At 32.4% G+C, this 24563-nt stretch overlaps 1 long non-coding RNA gene across 3 annotated transcripts; it reads left to right on the top strand.

The window, feature by feature from the left end:
- Positions 1-10625: 10625 nt before the first annotated feature.
- On the top strand, positions 10626-21441 carry LOC127882109 (uncharacterized). Of its 3 annotated transcripts, none has more exons than XR_008050407.1 (7): positions 10626-10773; positions 13118-13269; positions 13579-13730; positions 16073-16294; positions 17218-17371; positions 17517-17651; positions 18663-21441. It is a non-coding gene; the product is annotated as an uncharacterized LOC127882109 (long non-coding RNA). The 3 variants fall into 3 exon arrangements; XR_008050406.1 differs by lacking the exon at positions 10626-10773 and adding an exon at positions 10821-10956; XR_008050405.1 differs by lacking the exon at positions 10626-10773 and adding an exon at positions 10831-10965.
- Positions 21442-24563: the final 3122 nt, after the last annotated feature.

The raw sequence follows: 24563 nt of genomic DNA, 5'->3' as shown, positions 1-24563 counted from the left end.
AGGGTTTAAGAACCATTTTTTGTTTGCTTTAATGAATTACTCCGCAAAGTATATATTTTTTATGAATTTTCTTCGGAACAACGGGTTGCGAGCGAAAAAAGTGATATTAGTTTTCTAACCGAAAGCTGGTACTATGAGATTACAGAATGAATTGCACAAATTCTACAAAACATTTATAAATCGGATATTTATTATAGAAAATGTATCTTCTTTACAAAAAATAAAAAATACCACTTTTGATCAGAAAATGCATATATAAAGCAGTATCTATGTTTTTAATTTCCATAAGCATGTAGCCTATTTTCCAGTATATTAAGCCACTATTTAGAGTTCATGGACTTTTTATACCGAATGAAAACATTTGAAAGAAAGTAAGACATTTAATTAAAAATGTCATGTCTTTACAACAAAATAAAGGCAAAGTAATTGACATACCAGGAACTTCCTTAGGAACATGACAATTTATTAATTAATATTTTCCAATCAATCTCTTATGTCATCATTTTTTTTTGGAAAACAGTTTATGTTTATAATATTTATGTTAATGAATATATAAATTAATATTGTTTATACTAATAACGACAAACGTACACTGATTTAAAGTGAATATTTTGACTATTATTGGCATTTTATTTTACATGTGTAGCAAATTTAGATCATCATTCTTTACGAAAGTTTTTTTTCCAAATAATATATAATATTAACATTGTGTTTAAGAAAATTAAATTATGTGATATAAATTCTTTAATACAAAGAAATAACTCAATATTTTTCAGATATGTGCCATAATTTCCAAAATAAGTGAACGGTCGAAGTTATAGGAATAAAACTATCGATTAGAAGGATAAACTGAAATATGTGGGGTTCGTTTTCAATATTTTATGCGCTAAATTTGTGGCGTGTTTTTAAGAAATAATATAAAACGCTCCTTACCAAAATCAAGGTAATATTACTTGTAAATCATTTACTTATTTGTATACAACAAGAAAGTGGTAGAATATTTGCGTTAAACATAAGAATTTCGACGAAAACTTGCCAAGTGAAATTTCCCGAATTGTTGCGGAAATTATAGATCGTCGATTTCCGGAAAAGAGCACGTCGCGGTTTCCAAAAAACAAAACGACTGCACCCAGAGATTCATATGTTACTGACTATAACTCGTTGATTAATGTATGATGTTTGTTCTCATTTAATATAACGACAATTTCAAGGCCGATACACTTGAAAAAAGAAGTCTATTCTGTCATTTGGCCTATGTCTATCAATATATCTGTACGATCGGCAATTTCCATAACCACTCGGAAAAATGTCGACAGACAAACAATTTAATACAAATTCTTATGTTTTCCGTAAATATTTTACAACATTCCTGGTGTAAACCAATTAATAAATGATTTTAAAGTAATAGCACATTGATTTCAATCAGGAACACTGTCTATAACCGCGAAAACAAATATTTCAACATGTTTGGATAAAAAAAATTGTAATGTAAATAGCTTGCATGCAGCATGAAATTGAATGTTCTGCCAGATTATTGTTTCAACTATATTGATTGGGTGATTTCGGACTGTTTTATCCAATCAAAAAAGAGCTAGCAAACTTTTTTAGGACCCATGTAAAGTAATAAAGAACCACATTTTGTACACTACCCTAAATGTGGCGTCACGAGTTGCCCCCTTGTTGGTTCATAATCACATGTGCATAAGACGCGATTACAAAATACTAAATGTTTCTAACTATTTGATGTGATGATACTGAACTGTAATTATTATGACATGACAATAAACGCATAATTTTAACATGTATGTCTGGTTGTTGTTTGATGCGACAGAGTAAATCGTCTAGTTCAAAGACCGAAATAAGAACTTTCAGTGATTATCGAATTTGGAAAAGTCTAATTAGCTTTAAAGGGATCTTTTCACGGTTTGGTAAATTGACAAAATTGAAAAAAAGTTGTTTCAGATTCGCAAATTTTCGTTTAAGTTATGATATTTGTGAGGAAACAGTATTACTGAACATTTACCATAGTCCAATATAGCCATTCTATGTATCTTTTGACGATTTGAAAACTTAAAATTATAAAGCGTTGCAACGCGAAACGATTGAATAATTTGGAGAGTTCTGTTGTTGTCGTTTAAATTTACGAAACTACGAAGATTGCTTATATAAGGTATAAAATACTTGTAATAAGTATATCCGGCGGAATAGCCGAGAGGGCTAATGCGTTTTTACTTCAGACTAACTCCAGGACTCCGGGGGTCACTGGTTCGAGCCCTAGTACCGGTTACTTTTTTTTTCCTTTTTTAAATTTAATTCTTGATTTTTTACTGGAGCTTTTAAGATCCAATGTTTACATTTATCAATATAAAGCATTTAATGACAAACTTCAAAATATGCCAAAATCTGTGAAAAGGCCACTTTAATATTGCAATCAGAAAATAATGTTTAGATGAACCTTTTATTATAAACAAAAGTTACAAAACACATTTTAATTGGTAAATATTGTAGCTGTCTATGCCAAATCGCTCAGCCGATACGGAGGGAAAAAAAAACTTAAAACAAACTAATGATGATATTTGACGAGAATCACTTTAATTGATGTGCGATACAGCATAAAATCATCAATAAATTTAAAAACATCGACTTATACGGAAAACACGCGTTCGATACGGGTTTTAACCAATCAAAATTCAGAATATGCTCGGCAAAGACGAGATTAATCTAATCACAAGTTAGTTGATGCTCGACCGACGCAATTTAAAAAAGCTCATAATCTTAAGACTTCGTAGTTTTTATAAAATGATTTGCATTAAAAATAACACAAGCTCCATTTTTAATTGACTGGCGATAGTTTACCTAGTGACGAATATGCCTAATAAAATCCTAACAACTTCGACGAAAAAAACGTAATTATTGATTGACTTCTCTATACAAGATTTGAAATATACTTTGATTATAATACACACTAGAAAAGAAAGGACATCGGTGGGTCAGCTTAATGTTTTGCTGTGTCTGTGTCTGTATCATATTGAAAATCAGGACCCAGCTGGAAACAGTTGAAAGTGAAAGTAGAATTAGTATATCTAGCGAAAGAAACTGTCATATTTTAACATGTGTTCAGCTTAAATGTTGTTTATTTTTCATTCAAATAACATCACGAACAAATGCATCAGCTTGCATAAATTTTGTATATGCAATCTGTTAAAAATAGGTTTAATTAAATTCAAATATCCTTTTACTGTTATTTACACTAAAAAATTGTGTACAATATATAATATTATTATAACTCTCAATACAAATATTCGAAGTCAAATTGTCTATTTAATTGGCCTTCTGGCAGTCGTGTTAGCCATCGATCTAATGCGTAAGGTTTGTAGTGTTGTCATAACACATTCAACTTAGTTATATATTATTTCGTGTAAAATCAAATCTAATTTAAATCTTTTTCGTTCGTTTCCTTTAAATTGTAAATACTATTATCATGTACATGGTATTTAAGCAAATTCATACTTTTTTAAAACTAATTATTGAAGTACAACATTATAATTTGTTGACAGTAATAAATATAAAGCCATTGACACCTCCGTTGCACGTTAAAGAGAAAGTTCATAGTAGCAAATGGTCCATTATTTGTAGATAGGAATCGATTGACAACGGTATGCCACAGAACATAATCACTAGGCACAAGACACAAGTTAAAACACGCAAACGCACATTTTTATTCAGCTTAAATAAAATTAGTAGGAATTTACTGATTCTCGGATATATTTTCAAAGTGCAAGCCAACATTATAACTGATCATAGTCAATACAATATCAAATTATTAGAGACTTCTTGTAATAACATGAGCTCTTCATTGAATGCACTTTTTAAAAATAGAATAACTTTAATATTTCAGCAATATGTTCGCCTGCGTGTCTAAATAATGCAAGCTGCTCATCCCCGAATAAGTGCAACTGCATTCCGGGCTACACTGGTAATAACTGTATGCAGAACGTCAACGAATGTGTTAGCGCCCCATGTAGAAACAACGGAACCTGTATCGACCTTGTTAACGGTTACACGTGCAAATGTGCTTCGGGATTCACAGGTGAACAGTGTACCATTGATGTCAACGAATGTGTTAGCGCCCCATGTAGAAACAACGGAACCTGTATCGACCTTGTTAACGGTTACACGTGCAAATGTGCTTCAGGATTCACAGGTGAACAGTGTACCATTGATGTCAACGAATGTGTTAGCGCCCCATGTAGAAACAACGGAACCTGTATCGACCTTGTTAACGGTTACACATGCAAATGTGCTTCGGGATTCACAGGTAAACTGTGTATCATTGATACCCGCGATAGAAAAAAATAAAAAAGCATAGCTTCCATAATAACTCCAGAAAACATTGGGGACACGCACCATTGTGCATGAAAATGTGTATTAATGAATAATATGTGCGACTATGGGCCAATGTATAAAACCGTCTTTAAAAACATGGATTGTTTTACTTGTATCAGAATTCTTGACCTTTAAATACAGCGTACATGAATAAAAATGGAATACAAATACATATAAAACAAATTTACTTAAAAAAAATCCTATACTAAACTATACATTTTCCGCGGTATTCTGTTTCTATGGCATAGCATGTTTAAGCCTTTCGTACGCTAATAATTTTTTAAATTTTATAAAGAAAAACAATATATGTGTTTCAACATTTGTTTCATTTTTGTAGATAAAGCCGCTTTATATGATTCAAAAGGTTAATTGGAACGCACATCATTAATTTACTAAGATAACACATGACACGAATTTGTTCAACTCTTCCATGTTGCATTTTTATCTTTGAAAATAATCACGTATTCTTTGTTTTCAAGTTGTTCTTGTAATGTCCATCTTTAATTTGATGATATTTGATGTGGGACTGAAATAAGTAATAGTGAAATGACGATATTTTTAATTAAATGTACATGAGTTTTATAGATGCAGTACACTCTGTGCATGTAAACGATATTTCAAAACATGAAAATGTGTGCTTTTAATTTATTTATATTAACAAAAAAATCGAATGCTACTTTCTTCAGTGTACCGACAGAAAGCCATGAATGCTTGATACAATACATTTACGCATCGTAATATGAACATGACTTGTACACTTCAATCCTAACACAATGTACTTGCTTATGTTTAAATGAAAATTTGTATCTATTAAATAAAAATGTAAATATCTTGTCATTTTTCAGGTTCAGAACATCACATTCAATAGTACATAGGCAACTTAATAAAACATTAATGATATCATCTAAGATTTATTTATAACATGAAAACTCTATATTGTATTTGACAATATTTGTGATCAGTACATATGTTTTCTTCATGTGCAGAAGTTCATCATTTGGTTCTAACGTGAACACTGAGCTAAAACTATTCCAAGAAAAATCGCTTTACGGTGTCTTCTTTCAATTAATAATGTCTTAGTAGAAAAGGTGTTTTTTTCTTAGGGGGAATGGTCTTTTCTTTTTTGATATAAAATCTAGCAGATTGGGGAACATCTATTGGAAGTATGTGCGATATAAACAGCTTTTAACATATTCACTTAAGTATTTTTGTGGTTTTATCTATATTTTAAAATAATTTTCAAAAATATATTTGTTATATTTACCTTTCGCTATATATTCAAAAGATTCCATTTCAATACATTGTTTTTATAGTATATATCGACAAGCATAATACAGATAAATATGCCTGTGAAATAACACACTAACACATAAAACAAGCTATGTCTGTCTTTTTTTCATTTTCTAACGATATTGTTTTGTTATTTTTTTCCACGATATTGAACTCCAATTTATAACCACTGTCAGTTCTGTTACATGCATCTAAAATGTAAAGCATTATTTATATGTGTTGTTTGTAATAAAATGTATTCTCCATTTTTGCAGGTCATTCATTTCATTAATTCCTACTTATTATGTGATATCAGCTGTTATTTCATTGGAATATGGTATGGACACGTATATGGTACACACCGATAATGTGATCATGCCAGATCTACTAAATTAAAATGGAATTATCATTTTTTTCAAGTTCAGAACATCACATTCAATAGTACATAGGCTACTTAATAAAACATTTTTGATATTATCTAAGATTTATTTATAGAATGAAACTTCTATCTTGTATTTGACAATATTTTTGATCGGTAAATATGTTTTCTTCATGTACAGAAGTTCATCATTTGGTTCCAACGTGAACATTGAGCTAAAACTATTCCAAGAAAATTCGCTTTCTGGTCTCTCCCTTCAATTAATAATGTCTTGATAGAAAGGGTGTTTTTGTCTTGGGGGCAAGGTCCTTTTCTTTTACTGATATAAAATCTAGCGGATTGGTGAAAATATATTGGAAGAATTTGCGATATAGAACAGCTTTTAACATATTCACTTAAGTATTTTTGTTGTTTTATCTATGTTGTAAAATAATTTTAATAAATATATTTGTTATATTTACCTTTCGATATATTCAAAAGATTCCATTTTAATACATTGTTTTTATAGTATATAGTGACAAGCATAATACAGATAAATATGCCTGTGAAGTAACACACTAACACATAAAACAAACTGGATTTTTTTCATTTTCTAACGATATTGTTTTGTTTTTTTCCATGATATTGAACTCCAATTTATAACCACTGTCAGTTCCGTTACATGCATCTAAAATGTAATGTATTATTTATATGTGTTGTTTGTAATAAAAAATATATTCTTCATTTTTGCAGGTCATTCATTTCATTAATTCCTACTTATTATGTGATGTCAGTGGTCATTGGAATATGGTATGGAAACGTATATGGTATATACCGATAACGTGATCATGCCGGATTTGCTTATATCGACTTACTGTGAAATAACATGGCGTGTCGTGATAGTTTTGTAGTTTTTCCAACTTAATTTTACTCGCCATAACGATATTGAGTTAAAGTATCGCCGTAAATGTTTTCGGCTGTTCCCGAAAAAGAATTTGGTCGACATAATCTAGGTAATCTCACCAATATCTTTATCAGATAAACGGAAGAAAAACGGAAAGATCAAGCAAAAAAAAATATTAAAAGAAAAACGGTTTATTGTAATATTCATATGAATTCCATTTCAGTATTGTTTTTTTATATTCATAAGTAAAACGCAGTTTATTGGGAAAATTCGTTACAATCGGAAATAATTTATCAACTTTCGCAAAAACTCAACAGGAAACAACAAAACGGCTTGGGTTGATCATTTTCGATATTATTGTGTGTGTGATATATGTTTAAATAATACTTTGCATTTTGACTCGGTACTAAATCGTCCGGGGAAGACACAATGGATATCGATAAACGTTTACAACACAGAATTGCTTTCAAGATGAGAAACAAAAACTACCGAAAAATATAATGTCATGATAAGACGAAAATCGTTTCATTATCTAACCACAAATGTTTGATAGACTGAAATGCTTCCAAAATTTGCCAGTTCGCTGTAAATAACACAGTTTGACTTCAATTTCCTATAAAAAAAGTATTGTTCTAAGATGATCCATTTATAAGAAACAACGATTTTTTTATAGATCCGCGTCATGCGAAAATAGGTCTTATGCCATATACGGCTAGCGTAGCTATGGTCCAGCCTGCGGATCTTGCAGAAGGTCAGGTGATACATAATGACACCACGAAACCTTGCGCAACTGCGCAGACAGGGCTTTAGCTACGCAAGCAAACGCGTCATAAGACCTATTTTCGCATGACGCGGAAAGAAAAGTATGATTTGAATGTGTCGAAAGAAAACTGCATGTCGAAAGAAAACTGCATGTTTATCAAATATTTGAATACCATATATTTCGATGGAGAAAAAAATAAACTCATGATAAGCAATTTGAGGACACAAATGATGTGATCTCCATTTTTTTTAAAAATTTTTATTTAAAAACATTTATGCGTGGTTTGAATACACGTGCAATTAACAACACAAATTTTAGCGGTTAATATGGGACAAACAAGTGACAAAAGCAACAACAACAATTTAAATCTTTGTGTTTAATTACATTATATAAAGCGTATTTTTTCTAACTTTATTTCAAAGTCACGATATTATATGTTAGCGTTTCCAATTGACAAAATCGCCTCTGGCAATTTAATCTGTCAGCTCGCGATTAAAGTTGAAACTAAAAAAAAGAAAATGGCGATCGTTCAAAGAATCAAGGTACCTCTATAATTGATATAGTATTAATTAGTGTAACAGAGCTCGGTCAGCAGCTGTAGCATGCACGTCGCGATCGGGGGAGAGTCACTCGCGGGAGTGTCACTCGCAGAAGAATTTCATGAAGACTCCGAAGAATCGCCAAGCGGAAAAGGTAATTATCCGTTGGAAGATCATGGTATCACTAAATCACCGGAAGACGGACGGGGACAGCGGATGTGGCAGCGTAGAGGACGGGCGTGGCGGACCGTGGGCAGCGATACAGGCCAAGATTTCGAGGGGATGACCCTATGAAGATAATGGAAGTGTCGAGGGACGGTACGAAGAACGCTCAACTTTTCTGGGGAAACGGTTCTGGGGTTGGGGTCGACAGCTTGTGGTATCTAGAGAAGCCATACAAACAGCGCAGCGCGCAAGGAGTGGGAAGTAGATCTTCTTTTATTTTCAGCACTCCCTTTTTAAAGTAACGTTAAATGGAAACCAGACATGAATTGTCGTTTAATTGTCTACCAGTGTATTAAGGTGTCATTTGCCAGTTGTGAAAACAATAACCTTTAAAGAATGTTCACGGTAGCAATTTAATTTCCGTATATGTATATTTCGCTTTTTTATAGCTATTTGTTAATATATGCTGATTAAATTCCCTTCGTACGCATCTAAAAACATGTTGTTATAAGAGTTCAAAATACTTGCTGTCGTCTGTCAAAATCAATGTATGTAAAGCGTGCGTGTTGCAACAGACCAGGTGCTGTAACTAAATATAGGCGTGCAATTCAGTACATTTTTAGTATTTTAGGAAGAAAAATGCACACGATGAGAAAGCATTGACCCATTGAAACTATTGAAAAATACGGTAATTTACGAATTAAACATTGCAGTAGACGTTCATAAAATATTGGTGACGGGTGGAGCAGAGGAGTAAAGCGTTAATGTCAGTACATGTAAATAAATAAAACTGAAATTTAAATACATGAAAGGGACCTTTTCACAGATTTTTGCATGCACTGAAGTTTGACATTAAATGTTTTATATTGATAAATGTAAACATTGAATCTAAAAAGCTCCAGTAAAAAAATAAAGAAATTAAAAAGGAAACCTCAACTGGGCTGGAACCACTGACCCATTAAGTAAACGTCTATCGTTTAGACCACTCCACCATCCTTGCTCATACAATAAAAGATGTATTTTATACTTTATATAAGCAATCCTAGTAGTGGATAAATTATAACGACAACAACCGCACTCTCCAAATTATTCAATCGTTTCGCGTTGAAACGCTTTATAATTTTCAGGTTGTTAAATCGTCAAAGGATGCATACAATGGATATTTTAGAGCATGGTAAATGTTCAGTATAACTCTTTCCTCACAGATATCATAACTAAAACAAAAAACTTTTTTTTTTAATTTTGTCAATTTACCAAAACGTGAAAAGGCCCCTTTAAATGAAGCATTTAATTTCAGGCTAAAACGTTCGAAAAAAAAATTGTAATGCTTGATCGAGAATTTAATGCAATGGTCGTTGATGCCAATACATTTATTATTAGAAATATGGTGTGGTTCATTCTTTTTTAGACTCACAGACTTTTCCTTAGCGCCAACTTAGATATACGTTGAATTTCTTTTTTCATCTTTGTTATCATAAGTGGAGTGTGTGGGAATCCTGTATATAATTATGAGAGATTATTTATCAATGGCATTTTCCTGTTTGTTTGTTTTTCAAAATCTCACCACTGTAGACGATTAAAAGTAAATTACATTGGTGTTCAAAAGTCGAACTGCATGTCTTGTGACTAAGTAATATTTAATACGTTCAAAGAGCGAACAACTGTAGTATTTTCAGCGCTTTGGTTTCAATATGATTTAGCACCCTTGAAGAAATTTGAACCTAACCGGAATGCATAACGTCTTATAATAAGAAAACGTCGCAGTTGTAATACTATCAGGTGTTTCTAAAGTAACAGAAGAATGTCAAATTTCGTTACCAATTACATTACAATATATTATATATATTATATGTATATATATATGCGTATATATATGCAGAAAAACACGATGGAAATTGTCGTCTACATTTGTTAGAAAGGGGTTTTGTAAAAACACATAACAAAGGTTGGTTTAAAAGTATTCCAGATGTCCAGGAAAATAGACAGCAACAATTTTTTAATTTAGTAATCAGCGTATATATAAAATGCTAGCTGTCGATTGTGATTCATTTCGATAAATGATTTCGATATTTCATTTTCATGTCAGTTTTAAATTAAAGTTTGTGAAGACTTTCTTAAGCTTGTCTTTCCTGTGTTGCATTTATTTGTAAGTTCGTCAAGTTCGAAGTTTATTGTACGTGACCATCTTCTCACGAGAATAAATAAATCCCGCTTAGTATCGATCACGCGCATGTTCATGTTAAAGTACAAACGCAAAATCTCAACGAATATTCCGAAATTCAACATTCTACAAAACCGAACAGTGTATATCTTTGTAGTATTTTGTTACAAAATCAATACCTCAAAAGGTCTTCAAAATTTACGGTCACCTTAAACAGAAGATCAATGGGTATGTAAGTATGTGTTCGTAAACATTCACGTTATTATATGGTAAATCGAAAGAGGAAGTAGGTTTGGGATTAACTATAAATTTGGGCGATTTCTCGCAACAAATATCTATTCCTTTAATTTTGAATGTGAATTTATTAGTTCGACATCGGCGTTCGCAATAAACTGACTTGCTGGAGATCAAGTATGAAAGGTATTTAGAATTGTTTTTATCCTTGTACAAGCAGCTAGTTTAAAATGTTATGATGATAAGAACCTTTGTTTGAAAACAATGCGGTAAACATTATTGCATGAAATGCGGTCAATTTGGAATCGAAATCATATATTCAAATTATTTTCAGTTCTATTTTTATTTATTTAATGTAAGATTTTTACATATAAAATATCATATACCACAAATCATTGTACAATACGTGGTCTTGTTTTGTTTGAAATTGTGCCGCAAATGTAAATTAATTTTGGAATAATTGGTGAACATTCGCATTCATATTCGATACTTCACAGAATAAAAAAAAGTTCAATGATGACTAAAATGCGAAAAAAGTTTGTTAAACAACAGTGTCAACTTACACTCAGTTACAAAAAATAACACACTCAATGTATCGCACGAAATATGAGCAATCGATATTTTAAATAATGACTATACCAATACATAAAAACAAAGCATTGTGCCTGAATAGTTTTTTTTCCATTTTCAGGAAATAAATGTTATTAGACTAGTTATATTTTCATTTTCTTGTTTACATTTTAAGTCATTGTTTCTGGTAAATGAAGAAGTTAATCACCGTCGTGATATGTTAATAGGGGAAATTCAGTTATTGTAGTCAATAAAGCATTTCAGTTTTTGGGGTCGTCAAATAAGCCTACAATTGTTAAGAACATCTGAACAACAACTTGAAAAACAAAAACAAATAGACAATCATTCACGCAATAACATTTTTTAATTCTCTTAGGTGAATTTAAGTTTATACATTTTGTACAGATAATATATTTCAAAAATAAGAGCGGTAAACAAATCTTTATGAACGACTATGAAAGCCCTTCTTATCCTAATAAATGCCAGAAATACACATTTTCGTAAAACGTGTTACACTTGTAAATAAATAAAACCACTGCATATAAACAGTTTTACTTTTATGTCCGGATTTTTTTTTTTTAAAAGGCTTCCGCAAATAAAAAGAAGTTTTCTTTGCAAGTGACAAACGATCCTTTAACCTCAATTTTACAGTTGTACGTAGCATGTCAATGTTTGCTTTAATTGTTGAATCTTACGATCATGTTCACCTTTACTGAGACTTTAATTCATAATGCGAGCTAAACTTAGTCCAAACTAATAAACTAATAAACCCAATGGTTCCAAACACCGATATTTCAACGTGAGTAAATGAACCGTATTCGGAACTGTACTGCTGTCTAGATACAAACGACCTTTTAAACTTAAATGCACAGCGGGCAGATTAATATTCCTATACCGATACAAGATTTAAGGTCAATATCGTTTAAATTATAAAACAAAACAACGTGGATTTTGGTTGTTATTTGCATTCCTTACAAGTAAGCGAAAAAGCTTCCATAAAATTCATGATAACAAACTTCGTTACATTTATATATACAGGACACCTCAGATCCCTACGCAAGTATGTGTTAAATAGAAAGAGGGAGTATATAAAACTGTCGTTTAATGGCTTTATATTTAAAATAATTAATAAAATATACCACTTGTAAGTTTGTGAAATACTGTATTTATTAATGTGCGAGTCATGTAAATATATGCAGGTGTAAAGAAAATAAGAAAAAGGCAAGAAATAAGAACACTGATAATGTTTCAACGCTATTAAAATATGTATAATATGCATATTTTAAGGTATAGATAAACCAATTTATGAATAACAGAACAAAATTAATATTAAATGACACCCCTACTTTTAATAAGCTATTGAAATCAAATAAACGACCATAATATATGATTATTATCCATAAACATAACACAAATTAGTAGACTAGATTATTTTTGGATGGGTTTTCCAAAAATAGCGTTAAGTCCAATGTGTTTTGAATTTTTATTATGCTATAAATCTATTGTTTATTGACATAATTTTATGATAATCGTTCTCCTGAGATTGCAAACAAGTGTTTTTGCCTAGTAAATCTTAATATAATGGCATGTGAAGTAGCAGCTTTACACTAATAAGATATTCAATATTTTAAGTAAAATATAAATATCTGTTAAATTCCTATGGTAAGGATATTTCGCCTAAAATCTCCTATTGGAAGGACCCTGATGCCATTTCCCAGGGGTAAGAATATGCTCTGATATAATTAAACTCGTGTTAAAATTGTTTCAGACAGTACTCTACTTTGGCAATTTTAGTGGCCAGTATCGACTTTGGGACAACGTTTTCCAGTTGGGCGTATTCATTTAAACATGACTTTCAACAAGAACCAACAAAGATTACTGCTAGGACATGGAATAGCGGAACAAACATTTCACAGAAAGGTTTGCGTCAAACTTTTTAAGTACACTGTCATAGGTTTGAAAAAAGGTAATTCATACTGTTTATTTATGTGCAATTACTAGCAGAAAAATAAATAACGCAAACTTAAAGCAAAATACTAAATACAAATTAAAAACATTCCGACGGATATGTCGAATGTTATTGGCAGTCCTGAAGTAAATGCAAACATAATAAGACATACAGTATTGTATTTAAGTTCAGGCTATGATTAAATGTATGATGAAAGTATACCATTACAATAAGAGATCTGTGAATAAGAAGTCATCCATTAGATTTGATAACTGCTTCAGCTCCAACCGCTTTGTTAATTAAGCCCGACGGAAAGACGTTGGACAAGTTTGGATATGAAGCAGAATCAAAGTACGCTGAGCTTGCAGCGGAAGGTGAACATAAGTCTTGGTACTTCTTCAGACGGTTCAAGATGCAGCTATTTAAAAATAAGGTACACGTATTTGTCGTCCGAATTTCTTTTGGCGATAGAAATGTCGATACCGGGACGGGTTGTTAAACAATTTGTTTCTATTTACTATTAAAGTTATTGCTATTGTAACATGTGAATAAAAACAAACATACCGGTCCTATTCTTTAAAGCTTTGTTTTCATGGCTTACAATTGGTACCGTTAGTACGAAAATGTGATTCGGTTTTTAAATTGTGAGCATGTATTTAATGATTCGGTTTATAGAGAAACTAAACATATCTAATGGATTTAATTTTGTTTTATAATACTGAGACAGAGCGGTATTTCTTTATGATCAAAATATAATATTGTTTGCCTTCGCCATGATAAGGGCGGAAGGAATTACAGTGCCCCGCCCCCCTGTTGATGTATGTGTGCATGTGTGTGTGTTTGTGTGTGTGTGTGAGCTTGTATTTGTGTCTGTGTGATGCATTTCGTGTACGGCTCATAACTTTGCTGTACATATTTGGATTTGAATTAAAATTGGCACAAATGTTCATCATGTCAAGACAATCTGTCGCGTACAATAACCATGTCACTAACATCAATGTCAATGATACCGCTGGCACTGTTGCTGCTTATTTCTCTTTTATGTATGAAGTAAAAGTACATTCTTTTTCCTTGCTAATAACTGTTTCGAGCATAACTGGATTTTAATCTTAAAAGGCACACATGCTCATCGTATCGAGAAACCGTGTCCCGTGCAATACCCATGTTGCTCGCTTCAAGGTCAAGATCACAATGGATTGTTTCCTTATATGTTTTTTTGTAAATGTACATGTTCGCGTCCGACGAATAACTTAATTATGTACAATCGGATTTGGAAATATATAGAGGATATTTGTTTGTTTCGGTAGCATATCGAATTTAATTCACGAGTGATCATATAAAGTTATATTTTCACGAGTGGCGTAGCCACGAGTGAAAAAATAAATTTTTTCTATGATCACGAATTTTCTTTTTATTTTATTCTTATTTTTGTAGTTATCTCTAGTTATGTTAATTTTCCCAATTTGCCTCATAAAGTTTCCCCGTGGGTTTTTATAACGCACAAAAACTTACTGTACAAGAAAATAGTTCAGATCTGAAAGAAATGTAAAAGTGTATTAACATCAATGTTTTATTCAACATATATCTATTTCAAATTAAATACTTGATACATTCAATATTAGAACAAACAATAGTTCAATTTAAATTATTATGCAATTAATAGGTTTGCATATACTGGCGTAGTTATTTGTGTAAGGGAGGTAAATATGTGTTTCAGGTTTAAGTAGAGTAGTATCCTTTGAATGAAAATTAAAAATTGAGACTCACCATGGGGTTAATGAGGAAGTAGTTCCAGTATCTAACTGAAACAGGGAAAATATCAATATTTTTCACTGTTATTTTTCACTGTTTAAAACAGTGAAATATCAATTTTAAGTAACAGATAATTCCTTATAAACTACTGGAAAGCATAAAATAAATTGGCTCAATCAACTTTCTATACGGTGACAATATTTATGGTGCAAAACAATGTCGCTGGTTTCAACATCTAGGTTACAGTGGACCATATGAGTTTTGTGTCGTGCTCAAAGGTATTTTAAAATTAATTGGGATACACGACCATCACATCAAAACATCCTCGTCCCTGGCTTCAAGATCAATGTCATGTCGCTCGTTGAAGATCGACGTTACATTGGACACTTATTTTTTTGTTAACATATTCCTTATATGTATGTAGTGAGAGTGCAAGATTGCGTCAGGCCCAAAACTTTGGTGTGCGTGATGGAAAATCAATATATATTTGTAAAACTGATCATTATATGAAAAGAACGCGTTGCTTGCAGTATTCGTGTCTCTCGCTCAAAGGTAAAGGTCACGGTGGAACTTGGTTTGTGTTCATATTACTTATATTGCCAATAACTTTGTCGTGCATTATGAGATTTCGAAATAAATTGGCACAAATAATCATGATATCTGGGCGATGTGTCGCTTGAAACAATCATGTCTTGGCACTTCAAGTGTGTGCAAAGTCTTTATATGACAATAAGTCTTTCTTCTGTATAGTGCATTGGTAAAATATTTAATCATTTCAACACAACATGTTGTATTTACCATGTTGTTTTTTTAAATGCGAATGTCACACTTGTTAAAATGATCCTTTAGTGAAGCAACATTTAAAAACGAATGGTTTCTATATACTGTATTAAATGTTCACGTAAACACAGACTCCAGTGAAATACAATGTATAGTGGGGGCAAACGTGGACACATTTCTAGTTTTGGGTGGGGGGGGCGGGAAGGGATACCATAAGGGATAATTAGTATGTATTTCTTACAGGCAGTTCGAAAAGATCTGAATATTGATGACGAAACAGGCAAACCATTGGACGCAATTACGTTGTTTGGATTGGCTATTGAGTTCCTCAAAAACGACATGATGAAAAATTCCGGAGAAAAAGTCGTCGGCCATATTGAAGAAAACGACATTAAATGGGTAATAACAGTCCCAGCCATTTGGACAGAGAAATCGAAACAATTTATGCGTGAAGCTGCCAAAAAGGTAATGATAAATACTTACTAGTAATCTGACAATATATCAAATAGTTATCCGTGAGATGTACAATTATTCAATTGAGGGAATATTTAGGAGTGGCTATGCATGTAAAAAACGCAGATATCCATTTAAATATTTTACAAAAAATGAATAATATTGAAGCACCTATTTGCCTTATCCATGGGACATATCGGCGGCTAATACGATGTTATCTGTAAAAATATATCTGAGCCGTGCTCTGTGAAAGGGGGTAAATGTATATGCGTAAAGTGTCGTCCCGGATTAGCCTGTGAAGTCCACACAAGCTGATAAGGGACAAAACTTTCCGCTTTTATGATATTTGCTGTTTTAAGAATGACTCTTCTTAGCACAAATCCAGTTTAGACAAAAAGTGCCGTCCCTGCACAGGCTAATCTGGGACAACACTTTACGCACATGCATTATACCCATTTGTCACAGAGCATGGCTAATATGAGTTTTATTTTATTTATGAAATGGCTGCTTAACACATAGGTATCGTTTTTTTTATAAACGCTCATTATAATATTAATGTGTATGATTATTTAAAAACAGATATCGCGGGAGCGTGAAATAAGCATTAGTCGTAAAATCTTTTTGAATAAAATGTGCACGAAGTACCGCTTTACGCAGGCTCACTATTGACTACAGTTATGTAATGGAGAAAATTACTAATAACGTGTAAGACTTTTTGAGGTATGTATCACCACGGAATTTTTTGGCTATGGAACGATTACATCGATTTATAATTGTTTCTAAATAATATATTGCACAGAGGCAATAATAATTGATAAAATACATGTATGTTTAAGTGGACAATACCGTCGATATGCCCGTTTGAATATTATTACTTTATTTATATACGGTTGGCTCTAGTGAAATGCATTAACTGATTGCAATATACTTTACAGGCTGGTATACCGAATGATCGTTTAGTTTTGGCGTTGGAACCCGAGGCAGTGTCAATATACTGTCGACATTTACCTGTCCAGAAAGCAACTGCTGGTTCAACCTCGATATCCGCTTTCAAACCTGGAACATGCTATCTCATTTGTGATGCCGGGGGTTTGTTTACTATGTTCTTTTTTAATTTTTATAAGCTTTTTATTTAGTTTTTCACGTATTTCCCTTGTTGTACAACATTTTGTTTCGTCTATTTCGGTGAGCATTGCGACGAATTGTATTTTATAAATGTCGCCCGACTTTGCAGGAGGAACAATCGATATCACAATTCATGAGGTACTATAAGGTTTTAAGTTGCGCGAAGTGGAGAAAGCTAGTGGCGGTGATTGGGGTGGTACCAAAGTGGATCAAGCGTTTGAAAAGCTGTTGGCAGAACTAGCAGGTAATGTGTGTATTCATTTCGCTGGCTTCATATGGCGATAGTAAGGCATTTCAAGATAAACATACACATACAACAAGCATAAATATAAAATAGATACAATAATATGCATCGATCAAAATATATATACTACGAATACACACTTTCACAAACCAGCATTTACATTTTATATTAAGGCATTCACACATTTGTAATGACACCCGCTTGTCAATGTTATCTTATCAAGAACTTCATTATCAGTATTTAAATGAAATATCATTTACGTAGATATATTAAATTATCAAATATATAGGAAAAACGAAATGCAAAAAATACATTTGTAAACACCAGTCTTTTATTTTAGACAATTTACCGAGTGTATGTATTTAACTTCGGATTGATTACAAAATTCGTGAAATCAAGGAAAAGGGCATTATATAAAGACTCAAAGCAAATTTTTGATAAATCCGTTAGAGCGTAAGCTTTGGTAATGGCAAGGGTGATTGCACATGTGTCGCTTGGGATCAAGGTCAGCATTATCTAAACTCGAAATTTCGGAGAATAAAATAGCTAGGTTAATAAAACATCATGCTTAAGATATCTTATTTGGTAACAACACTAGTGATCTATAAGTAAATTACATAATGTAGTTTTAACCTTTGATAACAAATGTAGCTATAACATAATATATAAGCTTTACTGCCAATACGAATATGGCTTCAGTTTAGTAACTTAAAAAATAAATATTTGTATAATTAGTTTTTCGTGAAATGCCCACGTTCATTATGACATAGCATATTAATCAGGAATAGCGAAAAGAATTTTGTAATTTAATTACAAAAATACGCAGTATTTTGATAGAAAAATAGCCCGTAAACTGGTAATGATGTTATGGGTTCATACTGGTATTTATAATCAAAAGCACTTGGCTTCATAATTCAATCGAAGTGATTTGATGTAAGCACCTACGGACCAACAAAACAGGTGTGGCTACAAAATTAAATCTTTCATTATAGAATATTATTACCGTTGCAGGTGAGGGCGTGTTTTCTGATTGGACAGGGAATCACACAGACGACTATCTTGAACTAATGAGAAGGTTTGAAATAAAAAAGCGGGCTTTATCCAAAGAAACATCAAAAGTCGTTTTAAGTTTACCCATGAGCTTGAACGAAATTGTGAAATTGAAAAGACGTATGACTTTAAAAGAAGCCATTAAAAAATCTAAATATGCAAAGGACATTGTGCAAGAGATGGACAAATTGAAGGTCGATGCTAAAATAATGCGATCCCTTTTTGCTGAATCAATAGATAAGGCTGTTACTCATGTTAGAAAACTTCTACACACTTACAGTCAGGTGAGCCACATCCTTCTTGCTGGCGGCTTCTCTGAATCTCAGTTATTTCAAGATGCGATGCAGCACAGCTTTCCTGGGAAAACGCTGATAGTTCCTTCTGATGCTGGTCTGGCTGTTCTTAAAGGCGCAGTTATACATGGACATAACACGACGATGATAAGCTCGCGAAAAGCAAAGTTCGCCTACGGTGTGGGATTCTATGCAAAATATGATCCAACACTACATACCCCAGGACGTCATATCAAAATAGGCAAACATAAGGGTTATGTTGCAGGATGCTTTGATACACTAATAGAAATGGATAAAGATCTGCAACAAGACAGTATTTCCGCAATAAAATGCTACGAGCCTTTTCCGGGCGACCTGAATGTAATTGTAGAATTGTTTTGTTGTGACAACAATAGCCCCACGTATGTTGATGAACCAGGTTGTTTTAAGTTAGGTAAAGTAACCGTGGATTGTCCTGCTAGGGATGACTTGGTTACAGTCTCGCTGTTTCTTGGAGGAACAGAATTAAAAGTGTCTGCGGTTAATTCTGTAGGAAAGGCGGTTTCTGCTACATTTGATTTACCAGATTGAATTAAATCGGTTTATTTGTGTCGATGAGCGGATAAAGTACGTACAACGGAAGGATATTAAGACACTTAGTTGACATCTGTTAAAGCATTTGCATTGGTGTCTGCCATCTAAACTTCTGAAACTTTTGTTGTATACAAAGTATAACAGACAATATGGTTTTAGAAAAGACAACATTGCACAATATTTTATATTGCCTTATCGTGAATCGAGTGTTCACATATTCTGTAGGGACTTAATAGTTTATATCATATACACAGTGCGAACTCAATTATTCTTTAGACTGTATACAGCGTTTAAGTTTATATTGACATCTACAATTCTAACACGACGCGCGCAAAATATGCAAACAAAAAAGGTATAAAATCGTTGGTCATTCTGCAATAATAAAGGGCGTAGATAAGAAATTCCAAGTACGTGCTCAAATTAACAACTGAGAGAAACATGTACAAGGATTAAATTAGAGACAGTTTTTCAAATTTAACTTAAGGCTTATTTGAAAGCTGTACTGTTAAATCGTGGCAGCGTAATGGTTTGCTAAACGAATATTTTTTGCCAGCGTTGATATATTAGCGTCTTTTGAAATGTATGTAGTATTTTAATGATTTTTTTTTAAATTTGATTTGCTACCCACAGAAATGCACGGAGGACGTTCGGATTAATTAATCATTAAAATGTTTACACAAACGATGTAAACTATGATGAAGAATTTATGTCGAAATTATGTCGCTGTATGTCGAATTAACATATTGCGGTATTTAACAAACGACTGGAAAAATATTGCACCAACAGTATCACGCGATCCAAAAAGGGTGCTGCACTGTAGATGCAATGTTCTTCATTCATTAATCGATAAACGTGTTTAATATTATATACGTCGATTTGATGAAAAAAACTTTGGTTTCATACTAAGAAATGCACATCGGTTGACATTATATAGTCAGTATCGACGGGAAAGTAATAATAATTATTAGAGATATGTATGAAAAAGTTACATCATATGTAAATTCAAGTTTTTACTATTCAGATTGTTTTAATTACGTAGTTGGATTAAGTCAAAGGAATGGTATGTCGCCTGTGGTGTTTTTCACTATTTGATGAAGAAATAAAACGAAATACAGTCTTGTTTGAATATTGATGTTATTGTGCTAATATTGTTGTTTTTGCGGATGATATGGCTTTTAGGTAAAATCACAGAAAAAATACACACTCATTTAGATTGCTTAAATATAATAATGTTGCGGTTAGACAGTTAATACTTCTAAAACTAAGATTATTGTAAACTTGGAGAGTACCTTCCACGGAATCTTGGACTCACAACAGCACACCCATCGAAGTTGTAAATAACTTTAATTATTTAGATTGTGTTTATGTTATAATGGTAATTTCAGAACACAATTACAGGTAAATCGCAACAAGCTTACATATATTGTTCTGGAAGTGTAGTCATTTTGAGTGTAAACCTAAATTCATTTGTCAGTTGTTTGATGTGTTTGTGTCGACCTATCTTGATATTTCTTGTTAAGTTTGGGGATATAAACAGTCAAAAGGAAATCGAATGAATTCATTTTAGTATTGCTTTGCATTGACCGGTGACCCCATCTTTATTCTTATATGTCTTTATATTGCTTTGTATTGTGCTGTTTTGTACTGTTTTTGCCATTGGTAACTTGCCTTAAATAAAGGACCAACTAATTGTATATAATGAGAATGCAATACTGCTCCAGCAGCTGGAGTTTCACTTCTTTATATTGTAAACGTGTATTGTTTGTATTCACAAAAATAAATGCGTTGTTATGAATTATGTACTATACATATGTTCCATGAATTGTCCACGCGTTTCTTGGTTGTAATTAATTGTAAATAAAAACTGGAATCTAGATTTTTATTTGTTATGCCATGTTTTTGTTTTACCCTTTACCTGTACACATAATACTGTTCAAACATGTATTGTTTCTGCTTGCATAACTGTGAAATAGGAATGTCTTTATTTATCGATTTATTACTCGGTCACGCGATGTTTGTAAAGAGGCCACGAGATAGTAAATAAGAACGCACGCGAAAGTAAATAACAGCGTACGTGTTGTTATATTCGTGCAAAAAATAATTTTGGGTATGATAAAATTCTTGCTTTCTTCGTATAATATTTTTTTTTTGCAAAATTGTCCGTAGAAACGGAAGCTCAAAAATATGTGTACATATTGAACATGTTATAAATAACGTTTGTTAAACGACGCGATTTAGGGAGTAAATATATCGACTCCAGTACTTGATTAATATGTATTGAAAATGTTTAATTGACACTTTTTTTTATAAATGTTCCGTCTGCTTTTAAACAAATGTGTATGTAACCTGCTCGTTCCTAACATATTGATGTGAAATATCAACATTCCGACAACTACATAAGATAATAATTATGCAATACAATAATTAGATACCAAACTGCAGATTTGTCGTGAAACGTAACGTTTTATGCTAACAATAATGACCCTAAATATTCAATTGAACTTACAAAAAAAATATATAAAATCTTAAATCACAAAAGTTATAATTTTATACATAGCATTCTTGAATTTCGGAAATTATCAATATATGTTTAATTATAAAGAATATAATAGTATAAATAAAATAAAAGAATGTTGATTAAAATATTTCGCAAACTATGAAACAGAAAATGAAAAACAGGCATACCTTAACGTACATTTTAAAATCGTGTTAGACATTTTCCTTAACTTCTTAAAACTCAAATGGTCTTGTGTACGTCATTTTGTCCCACCGACTATGTTACGGTCGAATCGCATAAAGAAATATTGGGGCAATCTTGCGGTCATAATATAACCAGCGTCGATTGTGTAAGTCAGATAAGAATGCGTTGTTATTTTGAATTACATGAGATCCGTCTGCGCATTTGTTTGCTTAATTTGATGAGTCAACTTCATTCTCAGCACATATTTGAATGTATTAGATATTAAATGCTCTATAAAGGTGAAGATCCGTAATCATTTACCGATTTTTTAATATTTTTTCCGTATTTTATTTCTAAAGGTTATCAAAAAAACAATACGTATATGCTATTGGACATAACCGTAAAAATATGAGCAATACAACTTGTTTTGAGCTCAAAATACAGTGTCCTCCAAGTCAATCGTGTTTACAAACAATCAGTTTATTTACATCGCTGAAAACTCGGAAAAGTGAAAGTGTCTCAGGTCAGTAAAAATATATCGTTGATTTTCAATGTTTTCCGGTATCACTCACAAAGTATGCCTCTTCTCATAATGGTCAAAACGTTTGTAGTGATCTAATTAGTTACTTTTCCTGGTAAAAAAATGTTTTACATAGAATTAAAAGTGAATGTTCTTGTGGCTATTTTTAGCATACGTCACCGCTTTGGGGCTACACATCACGTTAGTTGCAAAGTTGTAAACATTTCTTCCGATTATGAAACGGGTATATCCTCAATTCTTCTTGACAACGTTGCACCTCAGCTGTGTTATTAGCATTTTTATGCAAGAGTAACTGAAATCCGGTAAAAATTAGGAAACTTTATATGCATAATAATTGGATTTGTCACCTTTATAGGGCCTTTAACAATATTTTTGACTAACTTTGATAATAAGTGTATCATCTGTTTATTTTGTTCTGCGATATTCTTATTGTTGATGCAGTCGTCTGCACCACCATCTATGGCTGTGATGTCATCACCACCATGGCTGTGACAAATCCGACATAATTTTCGGATTTTAAGCCGTTTCAAAATTAGTTTTTTTAAGCCGAATCTTTAGTCATAAAAAACGTGTCTTAGATAGATCTACTTCAGGAATCCTCATCTTTACACATCATAATTAAGAATATAATTATATACAAACTTGTTGATTCATTAAGTTATGCGTTGTTTCACAAACGCACTTATCCTATAAAATCTTCAAAACCTTTCTAATGTCAACTTGAACACGTTTGAACAAGTTTGATGAAATTATACACCTTATCAGAATTTCAAATGAAACAATTAATCTCGTTTATAGTAGAATATTTATGCAAAAACTTTCTACATCAGATTTGTCTACAACATCTACAACATGTCCAGTTGTCGTTTAAAGTTCAAAACATTCTTTTGTAATTTATTGGTGAAGTTGTTTAGAGATATTGAACAATTGTAACATTATTTTGTTACAGAAACGACACGATCACAGACATACGAGAAAATTCTTTAAAATCATCCATCAAACGTATCGGTATTACGAAACAAAAATTCGCGAAATAAATGTCAAATAGCAATCAAACTATTAGGAATGGAAATGTATTTAGTCTTAACATATTTATTTTAGCACGATTGCATTGAACGCCCAAGTGTTACAATTATCAGGGGGGACAGTTCATAACTTCAATAGTCACAACACAGTCTATAGACCCTACATTTTATTTGCACTCTAGGATAATGAAAATATACACAACTTAAATACATGAAAAATTCACTAAAATTTCTCTCAGCATTACATGTCCACGCTCAACTCCTCTCTTCCCCAGATTCTCTCTGTTCCTGAATTTTATTCAAATCTGCCTTCCCTCCCATATTTGGATGTTGTGATAGTGTGGATTGCTACTGCTAGGTCCCTAAAATTAAATTAATATTTATAATGGGAACTGCTGACAAGCATGCCCTGCCGAGCAAAAGAACAAACCAGCCTTCGCTTATTTATAAATGATATGAAACGATGACAACGTTGTATCCTGTTCTGATAACTGATGTCCACCATAACCTGATGGCATCAAAGAAAGCAGTCTATCTAAGTTCATGTACTAAAAATTACAACACAAGGCTGAATAAGACGCTTTCGAGTCCGTCTTCTGGGTAGAACAAGTACTTGGTATATAGGGGGAACATCTAAAGAATTTCCCCACAGTGGAGATTGAAAGTGCGTCCTCCCGGTCGTTAGGCGCACATCATATGCACTACGCCAATGCGTTCTTACAATGTTTGTGTGGATCGTAAAACGGTTCC

This window comes from Dreissena polymorpha, chromosome 5 (genome assembly GCF_020536995.1).
Source record: "Dreissena polymorpha isolate Duluth1 chromosome 5, UMN_Dpol_1.0, whole genome shotgun sequence".
Classification (NCBI taxonomy): domain Eukaryota; kingdom Metazoa; phylum Mollusca; class Bivalvia; order Myida; family Dreissenidae; genus Dreissena; species Dreissena polymorpha.
Note: the sequence above shows the minus strand (reverse complement) of the source record. Positions and strands in the feature narration are given on the sequence as shown.